This window comes from Ptychodera flava, chromosome 12 (genome assembly GCF_041260155.1).
Source record: "Ptychodera flava strain L36383 chromosome 12, AS_Pfla_20210202, whole genome shotgun sequence".
NCBI lineage: Eukaryota > Metazoa > Hemichordata > Enteropneusta > Ptychoderidae > Ptychodera > Ptychodera flava.
Window position 1 is genome coordinate 26107116 of NC_091939.1, and position 10721 is coordinate 26117836.

Sequence of the window (10721 nt, forward strand, 5' to 3'; positions counted from 1 at the left end):
GTTTTCAAAAATGCGTAGGCTTGTAACAGTGAACGCATCAATATCAGTAATTGCCACAAATCACGAGTTCATTGGAACGCGCAGGTGGGTTGCTGTGATCCAAGAAAATTTGCATCATTCATCCTGGTTAGAAATACTTCGTTTTATGCCCTGTGTTTGTTGTTTATCTGTTATTACGTTCTTTCCGAAAGAGCAGGTTTGAGCAAAATGATTGCTGCACAAAACTACCGTTCGCAGCGTAAATATTTCTGACGACGATTTCCGTGTGTAAATCACCAGGATATACTTTCTGCTGCCGCTTTCCAGTTGTTCTACGCACCGCGCTTAATTGTGTGCAAAATAGTGCACAATAAACCTACCATCTCCATAAAACGCTCACGTTTTCCAGGGTCAAGCAACGCGCTCGGCGGTAATGACTCCTCAGACAGCCAGATATCATTTAGTTCAAATGAGAACCATATCATTTGTACAGCAAAAGAAACAAACTCTACTTTTCCCAAATTTCGAATGAATGTTATAAATGTTTGTTACAATTAGACTTCACTGGACTATGCTATTCTACTGCATGTTCTGGCGTTGACTTATTCGAGTACAATTAGGGCAAGGTTTTAAAACAAAACATACCTTCAAGGCGGCCGGGGTCAAAGAATCAACTGTTCATACTTACGAAGCAGTGTTTAGAATGATATTCGGCAACTGAGTGGTCCTTTAAATATCCATACTGCAAAATGGCCTTGTAAGCTCTTGCTTGTCGTTAAACAAGCTTCTGATAACGATCATCCAAGTCAGTGGTGTTGGGAAAGAGTGACCAACTCCTTCGTGGGTACTTTGTGTGGGTCGCCCTCATGCTGTTGCACAAGGAAAGTATAATTTCATCATTACGGTGGTCGTTCGCCGTCTCCTAAGAACGCACCAATATCAACCTCGCGATGTCTGTTCTTTGCAGCCGTACAATGAGTGTGTTTTCATTAATTTTAAAAACTCAAAAATCGTGTTTTTTCCAAAGACCACGCCGGAAGCAAATCATTGCACTAGACTAGAGATGGTATTATATTAAGTGAAACCCCGGGATCATTAGATCGCTATGATCAATAGTGTGCAATTAAATTGCTATGATCAGTACTAAACTTTTTGACAGCGACGTAGTCATAGGAAGTTGAGGATGCTCTTCTTGAAACACAAACTCCTGGGGGTGTTTGCAATCGGCGACAGGTATAAAATCATTCACACGTTTCATTCTGATTTTCAAACAACACCTACATATATAATACAGTGATATGATTAGTCAAAGCGTGAAAATTACAGACGTATATTGGCGATATTGCATAATTTAGATCTCAGCCAGAGAAAATCCCTTTCCGACGTTTTACGTCCACACTTGCAATATACTGTTTAAAGCAATAAAACACCTCAGTAACGGGTATAACATTCGACTTTGTTCAGTTAACTCCATAGATGCACTCGCCATCGGTCGTGCTTCTACGTCTGGGTCGTTGAACTGGTCGAAATCTCGTGGTATATAAGCTTACCCCCCTTTGTGTGTGTTATATATTCGATATTCCACAAAGTCTATGAATGGTTTATGAACATTCTATGTTCTCCTTTATTTGTACAGTATAATATAGAGAGAATTATAATAACCGCTTAGGGGATTCACATATAATAATGACAATCCTCTTATACTGTAGTTCCGCTCATATTTCACAAGTTAACTGGGACATTCATAAGGGCACTTAATTAGTGTTTAAAATCTGACGACTCTATGTTACATATTGCCCTGGCTTTCCATCGGAGTGAGAAATTTTCGGGGATTTCCTCGGTACTCTGCATTCCTGATTTCTTGAGAGATTACATTTTCTGTGGCAATCGTTAAGTGACAAAAGACCCAACAGCATGACAGTTTGCACCATACATAATCGAATAAAATCGGCATACGAAGTGTAGACCCTTTCCTTTCATGTGTGATTCCGATGAGTATTTAACTTAACTCGACTGAAAGATCCGTCACTCAAGGGCGCTGTCTACGCTCCCACTCTAGCTTAGAGAGCGCCCCCGAGCGATAGATCTTTCAATCCATGATGTTACCTACAAGATAAGCATAGAAATCTACATGCAGATAAGTTTCTATGCTATTTAACCTACAGGCATTTGTTCGGGCCCACATCGTTGATGACATCTACCAATTATTCGACATCATGGAAGAACCCATCGCCGAGTTGAAGAAACTTGCAGAGCCTTTCATCAGGACATATGAGAGCGTGTACAACGTCATCAAGGCTATCAAAGAAGGATATGAAGCGATTAAACGAGGGTAAATTGAACCCAAAAAAATTCTGCCATCCTTGAACATTATTGAAATGTAGAATCAAACGTTTCTTCTACCAAAGACAATGAACCTTTGTATGGTCATGTTGCCATGGTATTTCGTGATACAGCTCATAATTCATTTACATCTTTGTTCGCTGCTTTCGACTAAAGGGTTCGTCTTTGGCCATGGGCTTTGTGCGTGAATTCCTTGATAAATCGATATAGGGGCAGACGATTATCTGGTTTCCTGCTAGTAATGGACTAACTCACCTGCACAAACAATAATTTTTCTCAGATATGAGTTGGGTAAAACTTTCCTCAACAAAATATTCGGATCGAAAGGCGCGAAACAATTCCCTCGGAAGATCGCCGAAACAAACTGTGGGGACGGTTTTTATCCTAGTACGATTGGCTCTGCCTATCCAGGCATTGATTTGGAAATCGCCAGAGGCAAAGTTGTAAGTAATGTTAATTGTTTCCAATCCTTGTTGACAATTGCAGTACTGTATGGCATAAGTTACTTGTTTGTTGATGATTTGTCGGAGGTTTTTTGACAGGATAAGATTTTGTTTGAAGCTACCGTTTTACGAAATTTTGATGATGTTCCGTTCATTTTTCAGAAGAAAAGTTCTTCTCGGGGAATGCAGTCTATGTACTAAGTAATACCAGGTTGAGAAGTGTCTTCAGTCGTTCATTGTGTATGTCTTATCCTTGCGCTACGCATAGAATGAGTTTCTGAAGTAGGTTCGACTACTATGCGAAATGAATTGGTTCATTATATCATAGGCCCAAGTTCTCAGGGGTCTACGATTATCTCCGAAATCTTTGAAATTTTATTTTTTTGTTTTGAACAGTTGGTGGCGCCATTCACCGGTGAAGTCACAAAGACGGGACCAACTCAAATGAGAATAGAGATATCAGAAGAATTGAAAGATACCGAAGTTATAATTGACAATGTCGCCCTCTATGAACACAACCAAGACAGACTGGTGAGAGGTTTATCTTATTGAAAGCATTTTCCGCTTGATTGGGAAATATTGTAATGAACTTTGAACTGTAGTGTTGCGGTGATGAAAAGTACTGACAAACTTTTATATCCGTCCTCCCTATTGGAAGGTCTTCAAGGGCATAAAACTTGGTGTAGTGACGTCATCGGGTTGCTCTCCGAATTCAATACACATGTCAATGAGAAAGATAGGAACAGAAGAATATGTCGACCCCTCCAAGTACATAGAGAAACGGAAGATGTTGGTTCCAAAGTGGGATCAAAGTTGTGATGAATATGTAGTCATATTGAAGGTAAAATATCACGAATTAAATATACTTTAAATGTACTTTTTCATCGGTGTGCTTGACAATGACGAATGACTTTGCTCGATTCTCAGGGACTAGGACAGCATTTCAAAACAAAACTTAAAAATGATTAGTTGTGGACGCCCATTTTATAATCGGTGAACGATCGACGTGCTTTGTCGTAAGAACGGAGTGAAACATTGTAATAATTTGTACTACGGATCTGCTTCTTGGAAACAATCCGACAACTTTGGAACTGTTAGTTGGTTGACTGAAGACCGCTCGTTCCTTGTTACGCGCGTTACTAGTTTTTGAAAACGCAGTTTTTCATGGGTCTATGGTCATGTGGGGTCGACCATGATACTAAGCTGATTCAGTGGTGAAATATATTTTATAGAATGAAGTAGTCGCTGGACCTTCGGCCATTACTGGAGGAGGCAAACAAACAGACGAAAGCCCAGCACGCACTGGGGAACCTGACCTGAACGACCTTGAACAATCCATATCAAAACGTGATGTCGAGAGACAACGTTTCACAAGGAGCATTTTGAATCAAGGAGTTAGCAGTAACGGTGGCGGTAAATCGTTTTCTCTCAAGCGTAAAATATTTAAAGCGTTGTATTCAGAGTCATAATAAGATTATATTCATAATAAAAAGATGTACTTAATTTTCTGGAATCAAATTGGAGTATATCTTCATTTGAAATAACGGTGTATGGAAAGTCATTGAATTTGTTTGGTAACATTTTGTCCCGGAAATTGCACTTTGTTTTAAATGCATTGTAACTGACCATAATGATTCAAGAGTTATGAATTTCTTGCTGTTTGCATATATGAAAAAATATAGGGCCTACCTGTTTTCTTTTTTTTAGATTTTCTCGATAAATTAGGATTGTCGAAAATAGACGACAGAGGTCCAATTTTTGACTTCAGCGTGAAAGACATTTCCATCAAAAATGTTCTGGAGTTTCTGGCCGACGCGAAAGAAGACAATTTGCTGCAAGAGCTAGAATCAGTAATCTCAAGTTTACAGGTGATGATAATTTATTTGAGATTACTGGCGTGCGTTTATGTTGGGAAGGGTGTTCAATTTTTAATCTGGATCAAGTACTGCCTAGCTTAAAGATAAAACATATTGAGAAATCAACGATCACATTCTGCAATACTTTATGTCTTTAAAAAACCAGAGTGGGATGTAGCAGGAAGAGTTAAATATCAGCAACGGAAATGTTCCATCAGTCATACGATATGTGATGCGATGAAATGGGACAATAACAGTTCATTATAGATTGTAAAACGTAAATTTTTGCACGCGGTACTGTCAGTTATTCAAAGTTTCGCTAAAAGGTTAAAAGTCGTTGTTAAGTATATATGACTTTACTTTCCCAGTTTAGATCAATGGTCTTTTATGTCTATCAGACGTTCATGATGGAATTAAGTATGTATCATTATGTATTTTTTTGTACGTATTTATCTCAGAAAACATTATCTTCGAACGAGTTCAACCGACCCGAGACAATGACCGATGAGGAGCTCCGTTTGTCTGCCAGTGCAAGAGGGAAAGACGAGAGAAAATCGTCGAGAGAGGCGCTGCTAAGGATATATCGTGAACCTGAAGAACGTGAGTTTTCATTCATAAACATTTACCTTTCTTCCAGGTGATATAATGTACAATATTCGTGTTACTTCTTATGGGAATACAACAGTAGTGAAATGGCAGGGCACTATACCTTTCCGTACAGAAAATCAATTTCAGGTTTATATGCACATTTGTATGCGCACGAATTGCTGGAAAACTATCAGAACGATTCGGTTAAATTGGATACCGCTCAAGACAAGACAAACGAATAAACTCTATAGGACTTCAGTCTGTTGCCTGCAACAGCATATACGGTTCATTTAACCTATATTTGAATGTATTACTATCATTTTAGGTTGCAATCATCTGTGGAAGGATATGCCAAAAGACACATATTGCAATTTCGATGAGGACTGTTTAGGTGTGCGCTGCGGCATAGAAATAAATCTTTATTACTTTCCTGTGACCGTTCCTGTATCAATCCGCATCCATTCCTGTTTGATAACCATCACTGTGGCTGGCTACAGCATGGACCTAGATATATCGGATCTTGTCGAAGGTGAAAATCTAACATTTCATAATCCCGAGTTTAAATAAATACAAATACGTATCAGAGCAAATCTTCAAATGTAAATCGTACACTTTTTGCAAATGCAAAGTTACAGTATTTAAACTATTCCATTAAAAAAAAATATACTTGAATAATCACATTGTCTAAAGGATCAGTCCAATAGATGGTCATCAGCCGAGAAAATTGAAATCATACTAACTCTGCGGGAAAATTGGAAGTAACACTTAATACATATATATATATATATATATATATATATATATATATATATATATATATATATATATATATATATATATATATATATATATATATATATATATATATATATATATATATATATATATATATATATATATATATATATATATATATATATATATATATATATATATATAAGTATCATGCTAGACAAATTTCTGATAAACCCTGAAATCCACTCGCCATATCATTCGTTCTGGTCGCGTACATTTTAACTTTAAAACAATGTATAAAGTAATTCAATATACGCCGATCAACAAAAAACAAATGACTGCCGATGAAAAGTAAGTATTTCTGGCAATTGAAATCATGTACTAATTTCTGACGCCCAATCATGTCGATTTCAGATGGCCCGTTTGATGACGTTGGTGTAGCAATGGACAAAGTCGAGATATTTGAAGATGTTCAACTAGAATATGGATTATCTGTAGCGGCAACGGACAAAAAGGTTCATGTAAGTATATCAATATAAGCCGAAACCAAATTTGCGCTAGGTGATTGGGTGCTGTGCGTTGTTGGTTCGAGTCCCGGTTGAAACATATTTTTTACTATAACGTTAACGGGATTCAAACCCCCACATACTCACGGCAACATCCCTTAGCTGCTAGGCCTCACACAAAACCAGTCGGCTACAGTTTCCGACCCAAAAGAGTTGGTCACAGCAACCGACTTAGATGTTACAATCCTGTGCGCGACCGAGCAACACAGTGTGCATGGAGCAGACGACATACAGACACAGTACAAACACACAAATAGTAATCGGAAAAGCACGAAGCTTTTTACTGAGCTATCAGACAGCATCATATTATAATGGGGAAAACGCGTTGCCGCATCATTTTTGTAGAAAGAAAGAAAGGTTAACCGGCAAAGTGGTTTTGGCTTTACTTGCAACAATGATGTAATAATCTCGACTTTACTTCTATTGATGTCAATCATTATGACAATTTATGCAAAGTAAACAAAGCCATATTTTAATGAATAGCGACCGCGTCGAGGGGAAAGTGTGAAGAAGCTGAAAGGCGATGGGAAAACAACACGTTTACTTAATACTTGTTGCTTTCTGCTCTGTTGATTGTATTAGATATGTACTGATTCGATGAATAATTCTTTTTTTACAGTTGAACTTTAATGTGAAGATGTGTTCAAAGATAGTAGAAGGTTGCCAGACTCTCATTACGATTTTTCAAGGCCTTGAACTTGATGTAGAAGGGTGCGATAAAGTTCAAGTGCCGGATGAAGTAGAATTTGGTAAGATGGATCTTTCTGAGTGTGTCATTTCTTTTAAACACATATTTTCTCACAAAGAAATTGAGTACAATAGACTTAACCTCCATGGTGTTTATATCTGTCGAAAAAGTAAATTTAAAGTACACTTGTTTCACAATCTATGAATATGAACATTGTTTGGTATCTTCAGTTTTTACATGGCATTTATAAAAGATCTATATCTCTGCCCTTGATAGTGATGTGACGCTGTGTATTCTCTTTACAGACGTTATGGGAATGACTCTTGAGAACTTCCAACATTCGGTAGATTTGCTTGGTCTGGAAGAAAGTAAAATTTCCAAGCTGATGAATAACATTCTGACAATCGTTACCACTAAGGTAAAGTCCATCGTGTTTTGTAAACTTGTTGTATAGGAATACGTAGAAAATAAAAGTACAACCATAAAAAGAATCTTAGACGTCAGGGGAATGGAACGACGTCATTTCTACCGTTTTACCAAGTCAACAAGCGTGTGCCAACAAAATCATCCAATGCAAGGTTGTTAGGTCCGTAGGTTTGTGCACATGATTTGAGAGATGATCATCGCGCTATGTGTGCCGCGAAGATCGTCATTTGATTCAATTTATGTTATTCATCGTTGGTTAGTGACATCGTTGACAAATAATTACACCATGAAATTATTAGGAAGTAAGCCTTTATGAAATGTTAAGCCGAAGAAATATCTGCATGATTGCGTGTACTTTTCGTCTGTTTTTCATTGATAGTCACGAATTAATGACCTCGTGGTGGCGTCTTTCTGCTCGAACCTTCTGTTTTTGAGGCAAAACGTGTAGAATATTCACGATGGTAGGAATAAGATACCGCTTTTGTATTTGTTTGCAAATGCAGGAAGTAGTATCGCGAGTTGGTGATTGACTGATCTTCAGATCCCCAAGTCTCTGTTACCTGTGTTACCTTAGATACAGATAATGCCAGGTATTGAAACTGTAATACATTCTACATTGTATATGCTCATGTTATTACCTATGTGTTGTTGTATTCTGATTGCTCATTTTTTTACCCATATGCAGGTGATCGACCTGATATCAACAAAGCTCCTGAATGACTACGAAAATGAGTTCGAAAGTTTTGATATCAAATTGTCTGGATCCTTTAATTACGGTCAAGAGGTCACATTTTTTGAGTATGAGTATATATTTGCTCTCGGACCCGTACCTTGTAAGTTTGGTAAGTAAAAGTTCAAACAACACAGTCGTCTGTATTAATCGGTAGAAAAATATGACTAGACACACAGACATGCAGGTAAGCACACAAACGGACAGACAGAATAGAAAGATTCAGATAAGGCAGATAACCAGTCAGATAGATGGATAGACTGACAGAAAGGGAAATAGACAAACAGACAGACACGTACGCACCTACGTACATACATACATATACATACATACATACATACATACATACATACATACATACATACATACATACATACATACATACATACATACATACATACATATATACATACATACATACATACATACATACATACATACATACATATACATACATACATACATACATACATACATACATACATACATACATACATACATACATACATACATACATACACACATACATACATACATACATACATACATACATACATACATACATACATACATACATACATACATACATACATACATACATACATACATACATACATACATACAGTCATATCACGTCCTTCATAAAACGAATAACAAAACGAGCAAAACGATTTTATCGGATTCTGTTGAATATTAGCAAAGGGATACATGTACTTGCTTTGTCGTATACACTGCTTTTTTGAGAAACGATCATATATTTTCAATGAGTTATGAGATACAATTTTATGATTTACCAAACTGGGATAAAATGTTTCGGTTCTTTAGTTATGTTGCATTGGCATGTTCATTTGCTTGCTTGCTTGATTTTCTGTTAAAAATAAGCTTCCTTGCTCTGCAAAAGACACTGAAACAACCTAAGTTTTTTATTCCAAAGTTACATTAATTCATGCGGCTTCTTACTCATTGAGGATAAATGTCATTGTCATATATGCGCAGGATTTGGAATAGGTGGTTCGTTTGGTGTTACTGTCTCTGCAGACTTGGCTCTATTGTCCATGACGTTGACAGTAAGATTTTAAACTTTCGACATTTTCACACTTTCTTTTGATTTAGTAATATGTAACCAACATTACTGCATGATGTGAAATCTTTATGTGATAAAAAGTGACGATTTTCTGCATGCACTTGCTTTAAAAATGTCTAGTGAAATGGACAACCATGGTTGATTTCTATATAATTCATCATTTATTGAATATTATCATGTGTGCGACAATAGCTTATGCAGACAGAGATTGATAGTAAATTGGAGGGGTACAAATATTTTCTTTGCCTTCATCCACAGAATCCCTGACATGTGATTTTTAATAGTTTCGATCATAAAAATGGTGACAAATAGTATCAGTTTTTACTTAGTCACGTAACTGTATTTGCCCCAAATTGACAAAAGAAGATTTAAGTTACTCGGAAATTGAAGAATAAAATTAGAAAGAATTTATTAGTAATCATAATTATTTTATTAAACCATTGACGCTTTCAATCTGTTTACTTCATTTCCAAAGTTGAAGGTCACACCTCAAATAGGCGCCCATGTATGGGGCTCAGTTGGACTGCGTATACCCTTCTTTTCCATTGAAATGAAACTCATAGGGTATCTCATGACAACGAAGTTACCGACGCAAGCCCGATTACAATTCGATCACTTTCCAGTCGACATTCAGTAAGCATAATGTTCTATCATCTATAGATATTGATTAACTAACACGTTCAATATCCCTTCTTTTCCGCCTTCTACCATGGCAGAAGTTAAGCGTTATGTCAATATCGTGAACCTTTTGTTTAACCAGTTTACCAATAATGTACACCTCCCTGTCCATAATGTACGAAAGCAAACTATGCACAAGATAATGTATCCGAGTACATGTACATAATATGGAGTGCAAAGTTTACCCGAGTCCGTTATGGGCTGGAAGGCAATGCATGTGAAGTTGTAGATGTAGAAAACATCCGGGTCCACAATGCTCGATAATCAGATACATTATCGGTAATAATCTGGAGGGATATCGCCACAAAATTCATCGGTATTGACAAAGTTATACTTTAATAAACAAAATAGGGATTCAAAATTAATTTCGTCTCATATTCTGTGGAACACTATCGCTTGTAAAAGAATGAGGCAATTTGATCAAGAAGACTTTTACGTGACAATGAACAATTGCAATCCGGATACATGTAAAGGTATTGCACACATCACTATTCAACAGCATTTATTCGGTGGTGTTCGTGAACACTTCGGCACTATTTGTGTATCCTTCGCAGCCTTCTCATTTAAACTAACTCGCCACTATCTATGAACATTTCAGATCTAGA